Source organism: Camelus ferus, chromosome 2, assembly GCF_009834535.1.
Source record: "Camelus ferus isolate YT-003-E chromosome 2, BCGSAC_Cfer_1.0, whole genome shotgun sequence".
NCBI lineage: Eukaryota > Metazoa > Chordata > Mammalia > Artiodactyla > Camelidae > Camelus > Camelus ferus.
The window spans coordinates 66,718,866-66,735,560 of record NC_045697.1 but is presented as its reverse complement, the minus strand read 5'-3'; the positions used below and the strand labels follow the sequence as shown (position 1 = coordinate 66,735,560).

Below are 16,695 nucleotides of genomic sequence, written 5' to 3'. Positions count from 1 at the left end.
TTTACAAGTAAGAGCGAGACCGAACTGGCTAATTACTTACCTTCTTATGTATGGCAGGCTGGCTCCTTTAACTTTTTGTTTCCTCTCCTGTCATAGCTCAGGGGCAAATGGTTGTGATTCAGCAGAAGTTTGAACCTGACAATTAAAAAAAAATTTCTTTTAAAGAAGAAAATTGGAAATTAACATCCCCTCCACTGCAGCCTTTCTGTCCTTGCTCTGTGTGTGCGTGTTTCTCTCTCGTTTTCTCTCTCTGCAAGGCGGCTACGTAGTGGTCTATAAATATTGACCCTGACACTTGCTCAGTGCTTTACTTGCTCGTGGCACAGGTCTGTGTTACTGAACACCGTGGTAATACTCCGTCAAAGTTCTCAGCTGCTCAGACAAAGCTGTGGATTGGCTCACTACCCAGCAATCCTGTGCCTGCCTGGAAATACCATTTTGCTGCCAGCTTTACAGATGCTATGGGCCTTTCCTGAGGCCCAAATCAGGCACAGAAGGGCAATTATGAGGTATGTCTAAAGAAATAGTTTTCCTCAAGCAGGTGGAGAAAAGGGGGGTGGGTTTAGTGGAAGACAAGAAAGGAAATACTGCCTTTGTTTTGGCCAAACAACATAATTTCAAACCCTTAATAAAAGCCATACCTAAATGTCATTAAATCTAGCTTTATAAAACTGAATTGCTACATATTAAGAATGACCAAAAGACGTAGGAAAGCAGTTTTGTAATTGTTTTTAATATTGCGTTTCATTGAATAAAGCTGCAGTGACTGAGTAACTGGCCACAAAGAAATGTTTCAACATAAATCAACTCATCCCCAGAATGACAGAAGAGCATTGGAAAGTCTAGTATCAATAAGATCAAATTATGTATTTGGTGAAAGAAGCTAAAATATAATCTGGGAATTATATGAACAACGTATTATATTAAACACTTCTAGATTTTCCATTATGACAATTTGAATTATTTTACTTTTCTTAAAATTAAGGATAAAATCTAAGCCATGACTACATAATCTGTAGGAGGTATGAACAAGGCAGCATTATCTGCATGTACCACATATAACGTCTACAGTATGAATGATGAGGAAATAAATCAAGCCCATATTCTTTATTCTTCTTGCCAAGAATAATGATATGTTCACTTTATTGAAATTTCCTCTCCTGATTAAATCAGGACTAAAGGAAACTTAAGAAGTAATCTGGTCACTTACTCATTTAATAGATGAGAAAACTGACCTCCGGACCAGATAATTTACCCACAATCATATGGCAAGTCTGTGGCAGAGCCAAGACTAGAAGGCCTTGCCTTATTGCTCACAATGCTGTGCTACTTCTATTGTAAGAATGGTTCTTAAACTCATTTTTTAGGTTCAAAAACTGATCTTCATGAGAAATCTTACTAAAAACCTTATCAGGAAGGGCAAATATTACAGCCAGAAAAATAACTAGCACAAAACAACAACAGCCTTTAACAGTTTAATGGACCCTCCTAAAAAAAATTATGCACAAGAAATAACATTCTAACAGTTGAAATCTACTTTTACTTGTTTCATTCAATAATCAGTACGTGCCCAGTAAATTAACTTAATACCAGGAGAAGTATATAGGTAGCTGCTGAGGAGCCGAAGATGAAACATAGCTCCTACTCTGAGAACTTTCAGTCCAATTTCACAGGGAAAAAAAGCTACTGACAAAACAGTGTGTCAGCACGGTGATGCAGACCAGGAGGGGAGCACGGGCCCATGGAACAGGAGCATCTGAGCCAGTACGGAGTGGTGGTATACAGGCAACCCCTCAATCAAGACCTCTGCACCTTAGAGAAAGAGTAGGCAGCAGAGAGGCAAAGAAGAGAAAGCCTAGCACGGTAAGGACAGAGAGGTAGGAAAGAGCAGAATACAGAGCTTTCAAGTTCTTTCTTGCTGAAGCACAGAATATGAAGCAGGAAATGGTTAAATTAAAAAAAAAAAAAAGACTAGAAGGAGAAGGTGATGAAGGGTTTTATACACCAGGTTAATAAACTTGGGTTTTATACAGTAGGCTAGTAGTCTTCAACTATTTTTATTCAGACACTTAAAAGAATTTTGGAAAAATATATAACCACTCACACATTACCAAGTTAACAACTACAATTTTTCACTTGTGGTAAAATACGTACTTGAAAAGAATTTAATTTCTGCCCTATTAGAAATATTGACATTTTAGAACAGAACTTCTATCAACTATTTTAAGAATACTCAATAGAACCTAAATCCACAGTAATAAAACCATTAATCATTTTTAAAAATACATGAATAGACCCTTCTTTTAACAGCTGAAAATTTTACATTGCTATTTTTGACCTATATTTTTATCTCACTTCCTCACAGAATTTTTATGTAATGTCTTTAACAATTAAGTCTCATTTTTCACCCTATCATACTTCTCTACAACAAAAATTTAAGGCATTAATTTAAAATTTTTCATCAAGTTTTCTATGGCCCCAGGATAATGCACTATAGTATGATTTGGGATGGATGAGGGTGTGCCCTTCTTCTGCATAGTAAGAGAAAGACTGCTGTGAATAAAGCACTGCCCTGAGTCAGATCAACATTATAAAGAGTTTATGCAGAAGTTGAGAAACTGGACACTGACTCCATTAAAACTGTCCATTCAATTGCTAAGTGAAAGAAGCCAGTCTGAAAAGGCTATGTACTGTGTGATTCCAACTACATGACATTCTGGACAAGGCAAAAATATTGAAACATTAAAAAGGTCAGTGGTTGCCAGGGGTTTGGATGGGAAGGAAGGATGAGTAGGTATAGCTCAGGAATTTTAGGCCAGTGAAACTACATATCTATATTTTTTAATACTGTAATGGTAGATACATGTCATTATGCATTTGGCAAAACCCATATACAACACAAAGAGAGAGCCTTAATGAAAACTATAGACTTTAGTTAAGACTCTTCCCCTATCTTCCTGAAGCATGTGGCCCAAAGGGAATATTATTATTCATGGAGTGATTACTGTCTAACAGGGGCTTTACAAATATTATCTGTAACACTAAATACAACACTCATAGAATGGTATGCTTTTGCCTTTTTCAAGAGAAAGAAAATGAGGCTTGGAGTTAGTAAGTGGCTTGTCTGAAGTCATATAACTAATAAACAGTATATCTGGAATTCAGCTCCAATCTGTCTGACTGGTCTACAATCCCACATATTGCCTTTATTATCAGTTACTTGAATAAAAGGTAGAGGCTGCTCAGGCCAGGCAAGAAAATAGACTAAGCAGTGCTCTCACAAAATCAGAAAAAAAATTAAAGCCTTACCCTCCGTTTCTCTCAAAGAACTACTAGATTTTAATATTGAGTTATAAACGGTAACAAGAAGATAAGATGAAGAAACTGATCAGTGGAAATCAGTAGACAAAAATAAAATAGCTGACATACCCTATAAAAAAAATAACTAAAAGTTCTGCCTTTCATTTGACTGAAGGGTAGTGAATGAATGGAGAGTCAAAGGTGTGAAGACTCAATACTGCCAAAGTGTCAGTTCTTCCCAAGTTCATCTACAGATTCAGTGCAATCCCAACAACTTATTTTTTTTTGGATATTAACAAACTTATACTAAAGTTTATATGGAGAGGCAAAAGACTCAGAATAGCCAACACAACACTGAAGAACAAAGTTGGAAGACTGACACTACCTAACATCAGGACTTACTACACAGCTATAGCAATCAAGACAATGCATATTAGAGAAAGCACAGACAAGTAAATCAATGGAACAGAACAGAGAGCTTAGAAATAGATAGTCAACTCTGACAAAGGAGCAAAGATACAATGAAACAAAGATAGTCTTTTCAACAAGTGGTGCTGGAACAACTGGACATCCACAAGCAAAAAAAATGAATCTGGACAAAGACTACACATCTTCAAAAAAATAACTCAGAATAGATCACAGATCTACATGTAAAATGCAGAACTATAAAAACTCCTAAAAGATAAAATAGAGAAAACCTGTATGACCTTGGATATGGTGATGACTTTTTAGATACAACAGAGGCATGACTGATGAAAGAAATAATTTGTAAGCTGAAATTCATTAAAATTAATAACTTCTGCCCTGAGAAAGACAGTATCAAGGGAATGAGAAGACAAGGGAGAAAATATTTGCAAAAGACATCTAATGAAGGACTGTTATCCAAAATATACAAAGAACTCTTATAACTCAACAATAAAAAACTACCCAATTGAAAAATGGGTCAAGAACTTTAACAGACACCTCACCAAAGGAAATAGACATGTCACATAAGCATATGAAAGATGCTCCAATTCATACGTCATCAAGGAAATGCAAATTAAAACAACGGTATTCCATACACCAACACAGGTGGCTCCCGGACTCACGAGGTCTCTCAGTGATGACACGTTTAATGGGAAGTAACCCAAAACCAACATTTAAAAGGTGGGTCAAGGAAGACAAGTCCACAAAGCCTATAAAACATCTATGAATGTAAGTAGAAGAATGAGAAACCGAGAATAGGGGTGAATGAGGATGGAGTACTCAGGAGGGAGTGGTCAGCAATGTCAAATGCCATGGAAAGACTCAACGTGAAAATGACTGAAACAAGCCCCCTACGCACAACATCAAGAAAACACTGTGATATTAAATACCACTGAACTGAACATTTTACAAGGGTACATTTTATGGTGTACGCATTATACTTCAACAAAGCAGGTGTTTAAAAAGAAAGGAACAAGAGCACCAATGGCTAAGCTATTTCCATTGGAGGGGGAAGCAAAGTGAGACATGGAGTAAAAGCTCTCTTTCAAAAAGCTGGGCCATGAAGAAAAGGGAAAGACAGATGGGGTAATGATCTAAAACAAGAAACAACAGCACATCACAGTCTAGAAGTTAAGTGAGTGTTCTGAAGTCAAAATGACTTGAGTTTTTATCTTTCTCATGTTGTTTCATAAGTTACATAACGGTAGTTTCCTCATCAATGAAATGAGTTTAGTCTTAGTGCCCTGCACTGGGTATCAGTACTTCATTTCATTTTATCCTGGAATATTTCATTGTATACGTTACACATTTTATTTGTCCATTCATTCGCTGACAGACATTTAGGTTGTTTCCACTTTCAAGCTATTATGAATAATGTTGCCATCAACTTTCACGTACAAGTTTTTGGGTGAACATATGTTTTCATCTCTCTTGGGTAAATAGCAGGAATGAAATTTTAAGTAATACGGTAATGTTATGTTTAACATCATAGAGAACTGTCAAACTGTTTTCCAAAAGGTTGCACCATTTTAATCCCCACCAGCAATGTAGGAGGGTTCCAGTTTCTCCACACCCTTACAAACACCTATAATCATCTGTCTTTTTTATTACAAGCAATACTTGTAAAGTAGAATCTCATTGTTTTAACTTCCATTTCCCTAATGACTTAAATGTCGTGCCTTTTTTCATGTGCTTATTTGGCCTTTTGTCCATTTACTCTCTACTTTCAGTAAATACAATTTCAGAAAAGCCTAGGACCAAGCAAAGTTTAATACATATTTTCAACTTGTACGGGCATAAACACAGCCACTCACTTGTTTACTGAATAAATGAATAAACTAATCAACATATGAAAGATTAGGAATGAGAAATACTTGTTCATACATTGTTTCAGTTTTTAAACTAAGTTATTTTGAATTCTTATGCAGTTTCAATAGAATTTTTAGTAAAGAAAATAAACTTTAAAAAAATGTAATGACAGAAAATGGGCTAATCCTCTGTTCAGCATTATGATAAATACCCATAATAGGACTTTCAGTTTGGTAATAATAAAGTATTCTATCAGATCAATGTTAGGAAACAGGAATTGTAATCCAGTTATAGTCATGCTTTAATTTAATGCTTCCTTGAAGTTAGAGGTGAAAAGAAGCAAAAAAATCGATTAATGAATGATTTACAAATGATGTTGACAAGCTTAATCAGATATAAACACTACAAATATAAACAACACTTTGAGATACTCCTCAGGGGCAAACGGGTACTGGGAAAATATTAGTAACCCAAGCATGTCATCATTATTCATACTAGTCACATCATACAGAATGACCTACCTTTAACTCTAAGGTGCTTTGTTCGCAGGTAATAAATACTCTGGGTTCCAGCGACCCAGAGGAAGAGCACACGTGAGTCTACTAACCTTCAGCGCTGCCGCTTTCTTGTAAGCTCGCCCATTACTAGTTTGAGAAGTACTGACTGCACAATTAATGTCATTTTTTACTTTCAACTAAAACAATGTTGTACATAAATTAAAAAGAAAAATACTGAACAAGAAAACAACAGCAAAGAATCTGTGTCCTTTTTAACTTATTTGACATTATACCAACTAATGCCAAACTAAACTAAAACATGTTATCACTTATAAACAGAAACTGTTCTGAAATTCATACTGTATGTAACACATATAAACATAACCAAAAATAAAATTCAATTACATTTAACAAAATAAAGTAATAATAATAAGTGAAAAGCATCAAGAATATTATCTTTATACTATAGTTGTTGCTAATTGGACTTATATTAAAACCATACTAATGTCTCTTCATGCTAAATAATAATAGCTGAGTGCCCAACTATACATCAGTGTTCCTACTTGTTTTCCTCATAAAGGCACACATATTTATATACTAAGGGCAGTCGCATAAAGTATTTGAAACTTAGTATTTATTTGCAATAGAAATTCAAACATTTTCTACTTTTAAAAAAGCATACAGTTCTTAAAGTCATCATCTGTCTATTTCTTAAAGTTAAGGAATTAATCCTCACTAATTCAAGTTTTTCTACTATCACTGCAAAATGGACATTAGAGGGTACATGTGACTATAAGACTCTCCATGATGAGAATTTTTAATTTCTTTCACCTCTGAATAGTTCTAATATCCAGGTGACAGATGATTATCCCACATTCGAAACGATGATTTTCTTTCATCATAAACATGTAGCTGGACTTTCAATATTTGTTGCTTTTTTAAGAACTCATTCGAGGATCTTTCCATTCATACAGATACCATAATTAGCAATGTGACATTAATTAAATGGAACATTTATTTCTAGGAAAAAAATTACAGTATGTTTTGTTGGACAGCAGAACTGGAATCTTGAGAAAATACTAAGTGTCCTCCCCAAGGCAGGAGGGGCCTGAAAGTAATCCTGAAGTCACCCCCACCAGAGGGATTTATGCAGCTGAAAAGGAGAGCTGGGAAGACTGGGGGACTCACTGAAACAAGCTAACACCATGCACTCCTTAGGATGAAAAGGGAGAAATCCCAGCCAGGAAGGGTTTGGCAAAACCCAACTCAGCGGAGGAGAGAAATACCTGCTACCACATTTAAGCTGAACTCTTTCTTTTACTACTCATTAATCGTAAGACAGTAGCCCATAAAAGTATCACTGAACGATTAAATTTAACAGGCGGTAAAAATAGGAATGTACATCAAGTCTGAACCATTCATAAAAGAAAATAAAAACAACACTGGTTTATGTTACTGCTCTACGATGAGTCTGCTTTCTGCTCTACGAAGAAAGATTTAAATCTGTAAAGCTGAGGAATATAATTATTCACTTTAATGCCATGGTTTTCTAAGTAAAACATATTTCAAAAAAAGGGAGAGGAAATAGGAAGGAAACAATAAAGGAAACCAATTTGAACAAGCAATGAATGAGATATTCATTACTCCTGTTTGGTTCATGTATAAAATGTGGTTGTTTCCACTGGCTGTCCTGCTTGATGGGGCCTGAAATTTTCTTGAAATGTGGCATCAAAGATAACTAAAGAGTAATACAGAAAGAGTGACTAAATTTTTTAAATCTAACTTTTACTTCTGTATTTTGGTGGATCTGAATATTGTCATGTACAACACATTCCTAAGAGCAAGTTAAATCATACTTAGAGATGAACTTTAGCACTCTTTCTAGTTTTTGTAAGCTTTAATTTCATTAGACTACTTTGGAGTAGGTGAAAACTGCACAGGAGTACCCTTTGAGAGGCGTATGTGTGTGTGGTTTTTTCCCACCTCCTCTAATTTGCTTCCTTCTGGTATTCAGCCTGCATGGACCAAGATCAGAGCTGAAACTGGGCTGAGGATGGGCGGGTGGCAAAAGGAGAAAAGGTAAGGATTAAGAACATCTCTATACTTTCCTTTCATGATCCAACAAAGAGATGAAATACTGCTAACATATAGGGCACCAATTTAGTAATCAATCTGCTTATATTTTTGTTTTATTATGAGGAGAATTTGTACTAAACCATTAAGTCAAAATAACTGTTTTGTATGAACATTTGTGTTCGGAAAAGCATATACGAACTGCCACTCATTCTTGACACTTAAATCACACTAGTAAAGAATATTAAAGAATACTTCAGAAGTACAGGAACCTCAGAACACCCCCAGGGTCAAGGAACCCACATTCATGGAGTATAATCTCTCTTACCGCCCAACTCTCAATGGTATGTACAAATCTAACGACTCAGATTTATACGGCACCTCATACTCTTAAGAAGTGTTCTTTCATGTTTTTCTCATTTGATCATCAGGACAAGCCAATGAGAAAGTATCCCTACTTTACAGATGAGGAAACCGAAGTTCAAAGTAGGTAAGGTAACAGTCCAATGTATCAAAGTTTGAAAGAAATACTGAATTCAGGTCTTTTCACATTATATTCTTGGCCTTTATTACTATACTTTTTAATAATACCTGAGGGGCTGTATCTCAGCAGAAATAATCTTCCTATGGAAAAAAAATTGTATTTCCTAGGGGACAAACAAGTATTCCAATTTGAGGCATACATACTTTTGTTGACAATGGCAAAACACACAAACAGGCGCACACAACCACTACCTGGGTGATGGCAGTGCCACTACGTAGTCATCCAAGGAAAAACTCGTGTTCCCCTTCTCTCTCTTTCTAGTTAGTTACTAAACACTTAACAGTCTATCTTTGAAATCTCTCTGTCCCCTCTTTCCTTCCCTCTGTTCCTACCAAAATTCAGGTTTAGCTTTTATATAATCTTAAGTACCAAAAAGACCACAATCAAGTCTCCTGTCACCACTCTGTCTCCTCCTCCATCAATCTTCCACACGACTACAACACTTGAAAAATGTCAACACCTCCTCCTGCTGACAACAGCGGGTTTGGATTTTCAGCACAGAATATAGGCCACTCCACCATCTCGACCTGGCCCTGTCCTCTTGGTTTCACTCCCCCTTTGCCCACAACACAAATACCACATTACACTCTCATGACACACCAAACCATGTGCTCACTGGCAATGCTGTGTGGAGAACAACCAGAATTCTCTGAGCCCTGATTTCTGTGAAATAACATTTAAGGGGCAGAACTAGATCTAACTGTGGGAACGCAGATTAGAAAATTAAAAGGAGGAAAATGTCCTCAGATGCTGAGATGCTGGTATTAGAACTCCCTGCTGTACTTGCTAGTCTCATTCAGATGTGACAAACGGCGTGCTTCCTTCTAAAAGCAGATGGGAGAAGCATGTGCCGGCTCCCAGGCTGCCAGCAGTAAAGCCGTGATAATACTGCTCTTCAGGATAATTTGGGGGGACCTGACTGGCATTTCTGTCCTAAGTACTCACTCTTTTCCCCTCTGTTTTATCATCTTTGTGATAGAAAATGCAGCAATGAACAACTCCAAAATATTACTGAAAATGTTCATTTCAAATGCGTGGTTCTCTTTCTTCATCTAGCTTCCAGGTAGAAGGATGCACAGTGATAGAGATTCGGAAGCAGGATACAAGCTGAAAGAGCACTCCAAAGTAAGATTCTGCTGCTAAAACTGTCACAGTCACACCATGGAACTAACAGGGCTCTATGCAGAGACTTAAATATTTATGTGCTCAAAGACTGCTCCATTTTCTTTTGGGCAGAACAATGAAGTTCAAAGTACACTGATGAAAGTTATCATTGGGTTTACTGGCAATCAATACCAATTAAAAGCTACATTTTAAAAAGCTTATCAGGTGTTACTGGAAAATGCATCCATCAGAATGGTAGCTATTGCGAAGAAGTTTATCAAAAAGGGTAAATAATGTATAAAAAGTCCCAAGTGAGTGATGAAAACCTTGTATAGATGACAAACCACATATCAGTTGGAAGCCAGTGCTCAGACTTATTGGCACCAACAATGTTTTCTTAATTTCCTAAGTGGGCATAGCATCACACCCACCTCGTTGGGCTAGAATATCCTTATTTATTACTTTATTCTATTAATAACTACTTCAACTTACTTATATTCCTGACAAATCCATTTTGTAATTTTAATTAGCAGTTCTAATGCTTCTTGTGGACTATTTTCACATTTGCTTACGCTTTCATTCAACAAAACACTTACTGAGAATCAGTTGTGGATTTAGCAATCCAGGCACAATCCCTGCTCGCAGGGAGGCGAGCGGCTGGTGAGGGAGCTCACAGTACAGTGCAGCAATGGCCTCAGTGCAAGCCAGCAGAGCACAGGAGGCCTAACTCTTCCTGCAGACTGAGCTCAGGGAAGGCTTAAAACAGAAGTTAACCAGAAAGAGTACAAAGATTTGAAAGATTTGGGATGATGGGAAGATCCAAAGCATAGCCACGGGGTGAGAGCCTTAGGTGGCGGGAACTAGCCCAGCCTCAGGATCACCGCCCTAAAGGTTTTGGTGCTGGCGGCTGTCACAGCTCTAGGTTCACTTCTTTGCCTGTTGACTTGTTCACTCATTTCATCTTTGGCTTTATTCTAATTTTAAAAATATGATCTCATGTTTGTTTTGTTTTGTTTTTCTTGAGAGAAAAGATGGTATTAATTATTTATATTACTCAAATCACTTTTCTATCAACATTTTTATTCATTTACTCAAAAAATATTTACTGAGCAACTGTTATATGTTAGACTTGGTTTTAGGAGGCTGGGAATATGATGGTGAATCAGACACATCCTCAAGGACTTTACATTCTAGTGGGGGTTGGGCAAACTGACAGATGACTATGATAATATCTCACAGCCCCCAAAAAGTATGATAATAAAAGTAAAACAGAATAATGTGATAATGTTGGGGGAAAGAAAGCTTTAGATTTAATGGAAGAGAATCTGAATATATATATATACACAATTGAATTGCTTTGCTGTACAGCTGAAACTAACATTGTAAATTGACTATACTTCAATGAAAAATAATTTTAAAAATAGACACCAAAAAAAAGAAAAAGAAAGCTTTAGCTAGGAGGATTAAGAAAAGCTTGGCCTAAAGCAGATCCTTAAATGATTAGAAGGAGACAGCCATAGAAAGATCTGCAGGAAGAACACTCCAGGCAGAAGAAATTGCTACAGAAAGATCCTTGGGTAAGAACAATCTTTAGTGTTCAAGTGACAACACAAAAGGGAGAGGGGGCACACAGAGAAGACATATAATTAGACAGTGACTGAATGATGCAGGTGTTTCAGGCCAGTGGTTCTTCAACTGTGCTGCACATGAGAATCACCTGGACTGCTTTAAAAATCCAGATGCTAGGCCATATCCCAGACCAATTACATCAGAATCACTGGAGCAGGAGCCATTGATCAGCACTCTCGGAAGCCCTCCATGTGATTCTGATACGCAGCCCAGGTTGAGAAGCACCAGAGGCCAAGATAAGGATTTAAATTTGAGTCTAATTACACAAACAGCCATTGGAAGATTAAAATTTCACCTGTAATTTCTCTCATACATCTAAACTGTTTAATTTCTATCTGGATATTTGGTAAAAAGGAGCAATACATTTTAGGAACAAGTTAGTTTCTAAAACAAATTCTCCTGAAGAACAACAAAAATGAAAGCAATTATTAAAACACTTCCCTCTAAAAATTCAAGTAATTTAGGTGAAAATTAAGTTATTTTGGAAATGACCCATGTAATTATATCCATTCCTGATTCACTGCTTTTATGAATTCTCCCTGTAAATTCTAGAATAAAATATATTTGCTTATAATTTGTGAATAACTTTGTGTCTCTTGAGAAGGAAAAAAATACACAAAACACTTGACAGTATTTGAATTTTGCTTATATTATTCTTTTTGATAATCTGTAACATTAACATGGGATTCCTCTAGTGTGGGACACACAAGAACTTGACCCCACTTGCTGTAAATGGTACATCTTTTTCATGGTGGGTAATTCTGATAGGAGTTCACCCACTAGCACTACACTGGGAAACAATCTGGGGTTTATTTAGTAGGACTGCTGTAACCTGAGAATTTTGTCATGGCTTAAAATATTTAGATAAATTTATCAGGTACAGATGGCATTTCTATTGCTCAAATAAACACTAGAATACCTTCTCTTGGACTGCACTTAATAAAGAAGAATAAAGTCTCCTAATGGTAGTAAAATGTCTCATTATCCAACTCTTAATGCCAACTTAAGTTCATATTTTTAACAGCTAATAATCATGCATAAGCTAAGGTATCTAAATTAAAGTATGGAAAAGCAAAAGCAATCAAGTCCTGGTCACACTTCAGGCAAGCAAACCAATCTGCTAAAAACTGACTTAACTATCATATGCGATAGCCCTAGAAGTTTGCTGAGATAGCATCTCCTCCAGCTTCTATTAGCATATTACAATACACTAACTACCTGAAGGAATGTCATTTAAAAATTCGAACACTCCATAGAAGATAAGCTTAAGATATTCCTTTATTTGCCGAGTCAAAACAGTATTTTATCAAAATTGCACATATAAATACTGTACTACCACCAACCTTCCTTTAAAGGAATTTCAAGGCAGTAGACACACTTTCTGCACAGTCCATTTGTCATGGAATTCATAGCATGTGAGTGAAAAGGAACGACAAATTCTACTCGAACCTTTCTTCTTAAAGCTCCATCTGATAAAGCCAGCTGAGCTAATCCATGTCAAAATGAGTCTCTGCATTCTTTCTGTACCTTTATGAAAGCCCACAGCATTCCCAACTTGTAGGAGGTACCTGTCTTCTCTTTTCTAGTAGACAAGACCTTAACTAAAATCAGGAGCTATGTTTTATGCATTTTTGCATATTCACAGCACCTTTCTTTGTGGTGTCATTCAAACACCCGACTAATGAATGGATAATGAAGACTTACCAGCCTCCCACTGCTGAAGGTAGGACACATTAAGGCAGCACAGTGCTGGTACGCACTTCTGCAAGTGGACATTACCACTGCCGAGCCCTGACTACCACTCTCTCCTCCTTGGTAAATTTTCAAAAGTGAGAAATACCTGAAAATGTGAGACAAGAGCTTGTCCCAAACAAGGAGGGAGGGCCAAAAGAAAGATTTGATGACTAAAGACTGCAGACTCAAATGAAAAATAAAGTGCACCATAAATCCATTCAATCACTCATTTCTTCAGTAAACAATCTGAATACCTAATATATGCCAGGCATCTATAACACACAAAACTAAAAGACACAACTCCTGCCTCCAAGTAGCACACAGGCAAGAGCTAGAACGCATAGTAATAAAAGCAATGCAAGAGTTACGCTTAAGTGAAAAAATATAAATATCTAGTTCACTGAGGAGGAAAGGTGGTCACAGAATTGCATCTTAACAGGGTGAGAAGGAATTAGTCTAGAAGAAAAGGCAGAGAGGGATCCATTCCAGAAAGAGGCAAAGGCAGAGCTCTGAGAGATAGTACAGTGTGTCAGGAGCGACAAGCAGGTCTCTGTGGATGGAGCAGAGCAGGCAGAGGCAGGAGGTAAGGTAAGGGAGGGAGGAGGGAGCTGATCATGGAGGTCCTGTGTCTTTCATGAAAAGGTACTCTAACTTCTATCCTCCTAGCAATGAGAAGCCACTGAGCAGTTTTAAGAAGCAATTGTCTTTTTTTTTTTTTAACTAACTGTACTTCAATTAAAATAAATAAATATTTTTCAATGGAAAAAAAAAGCAGTGTAGCATAAGCTCTGTAAAGCTGTGTGGAGAACGGGTGGGAGGGTAGGTAAGCAAAAAATGCAAGGGCCTGAAAAGACTGTTTTAAAATTACTAACAAATTCTGTTATGTGACCCTCCACAACATCAAACACATAAACTTAACACAATTACTATTATGATAATCAATGAGTTACTAACCTCCTTAGAAATAAGTAACTTTTAGAATTTGGGTAGGAAACTAATAAATAGGATATTTAAAATCCTACTTAAAATGAATGACAAGTCCAATGTTCATGGTTAAGTAATAACACTCAATAAACTCAATTGTTAGTCCCTTTTGCAATACAACTAAGATGCTCAGTGAATTAAACTGAAATGAGCTGAAAATATTTACCCAAATCTGACATTCCAATTATCTACTCACCTCATGTTACTTTTATGTTACTTTATGATCCAGTTTTCAACGTTGTCATGTTATTTTGTCATTTGTTGCTTTCTTAAGTTTACTATTCACCTGATGATCTAACTTTAATTTTAAAAGATGATTCAAACTACAGTTAATAGTTCACTGAATAATGTTGCCCTCAATTTTCTGATGACTGAATTTTCACTGTCAATAGGCCAGGCTGATTGCTAAGAAGCAGGTTCTTCCCTAGGTATAACAACTGCAATAAACTGTGATGATTTATTCCAGTATTTTCAATGCATTTGATATCACCTTTGGTCCATTTAAGAAGGCTAAGTGGAACCTGGCCCTCGACAGCCCTGCGAAGACGCAGCACTGTTTCTCACAGGCAGCGGGTTTCTGGCCCTTGGCTTTCACAGGCTGCTGCTACTCCTAGAGAAGCTGGCCTGATAGCACTGTTGTTGAAAGCAGAGGGAAATCGAAGTAATAAGGCGCAGTGAACAGGGTCCAGGCTATGCAGACCAAGCATCTGAAACAGTCAAAGATTTTCCAAAGCATGCGTGGCTCGTTTATGCAGCGACAGAAGACAAACCAAGCTGATGTGGCCAAGAAGAAAGGAGATGCCAAGTGGCTGCACGTTCATCGCCTTTAATGAAGTTTTCACTGTTCACCTTCAGAAGTTCAACCATGTGGTTTTTGGTATTTCAAAAGATTAATTTTAAGAATTACGAGGACAATCTGTCAGTTCTTATGCAGAGGCATTTTAGGAATAGATGTAATTTCTCTTAATTTTTAGGAAACATTTTTCTTCTTTTCTTATAAAAACACAAGGTTTCAATAGCTGGCCAGTTAAAGCTATTACTATTCATAAATGCTGCATGTCTGAGAATTCGATGTAACTTAAAACATGTACCACCCACAATCCTAATTTTGGCTTAGCCAAGAGAAAAACATCAAATTTAGATCCCCGTTAAATGTTATAACTAGAAATTCACTGAATGTTTAAATAGCAAAATTTGAGGATGAAAGCAAGGATGTTAAGTTCAAGGGTGTTTTTTGGTTTGTTTATTTTTTTTTCTTAACATAAAAGGTTCTACCTAAATTTCCATCAATATCTACCTCTATATTCCATTAAGCTTGGAGTCAACCTGTGAAGACTGGATACAAAGAAGTGTGGTAGATTTTATATTATTTTCCAAAGACGACTACAACAGTATCTCCTATCTCAAATGCTCTTCTTACATCCCATTGAGAGGTGGGGTCTAAATTCTTTCTCCTTGAATCTAGATGAGCTTGTGACTACTGTCAAAGTGACACAATGTGCTTCAAGGCTAGGTGATAAAATATGATTCAGCTCCCAACTGACTCATCAGAACCTAAGTTCTTAGATAGATCAATGGAACAGAACAGAGAGCCCAGAAATAAACTCACAGACCTACAATCAATTAATCTCCAACAAAGGAGGCAAGACTATACAATGGAGAAAAGGCAGTCTCTTCAGCAAGTGGTGCTGGGAAAATGGGATAACAGCATGTAAATCAGTGAAGTTAGAACACTCCTTCATACTGTACACAACAATAAACTCAAAATGGCTTAAAGACATTAATATAAGACATGATAAACCTCCTAGAAGAAAATACAGGCAAAACATTCTTTGACATAAATCTTAGCAATGTTTTCCACGGCAGTCTACCCAGGGAATACAAATAAAAGGAAAAATTAACAAATGGGAAGCTTTTGCACAGCAAAAGAAACTATAAACAAATAAAAATAACAACCTATGGAATGGGAAAAAATATTTGCAAATGATGCAACTTACAAGGGCTTAATCTCCAGAATAAACTTAAGGAAAAAAACAAACCAATCCAAAAATGGGCAGAAGACCTAAACAAGCCATTCTCCAGTGAAGACATACAAATGGCCAATAGGCACATGGAAAAAGCTCAATATTGCTAATTATCAGAGAAATGCTAATCAAAACTACAGTGAGGTGTCACCTCACACCAATCAGAATGGCCATCATTCAGAAGTCCACAAACGATAAATGCTGGAGAGGGTTTGAAGAAAGGGAACCCTCCTACACTGTTGGTGGGAATGAACTTTGGTGCAGCTATTACAGAAAACAGTATGGAGATTCCTCAAAAAACCAAAAACAGACTTATCAGATGATCCAACAAACCCACTCCTAGGTGTTTATCTGGAGGGAACTCTAATTCAAAAAGATACATGAACCCTAATGTTCACAGCATCACTATATACAATAGCCAAGACATGGAAGCAACCTAAATGTCCATCAACAGATGATTGGATAAAAGAAGCTGTGGTATATTTATAAAATGGAATACTACTCAGCCATAAAAAAATAAAATAATGCCATT

The 16,695-nt window shown here is 36.7% G+C and overlaps 1 protein-coding gene across 7 annotated transcripts in view; it reads right to left on the bottom strand.

The window, feature by feature from the left end:
• BMPR1B (bone morphogenetic protein receptor type 1B) overlaps positions 1–16,695 on the bottom strand; it is a 347,906-nt gene that overhangs the window by 143,671 nt on the left and 187,540 nt on the right. For all 7 annotated transcript variants that reach the window (XM_032460090.1, XM_032460082.1, XM_032460042.1 and 4 more), the window contains one exon: positions 41–135. The gene's annotated coding sequence lies outside the window, so the exon portion shown is untranslated. The remainder of the gene's footprint in view (positions 1–40; positions 136–16,695) is intronic.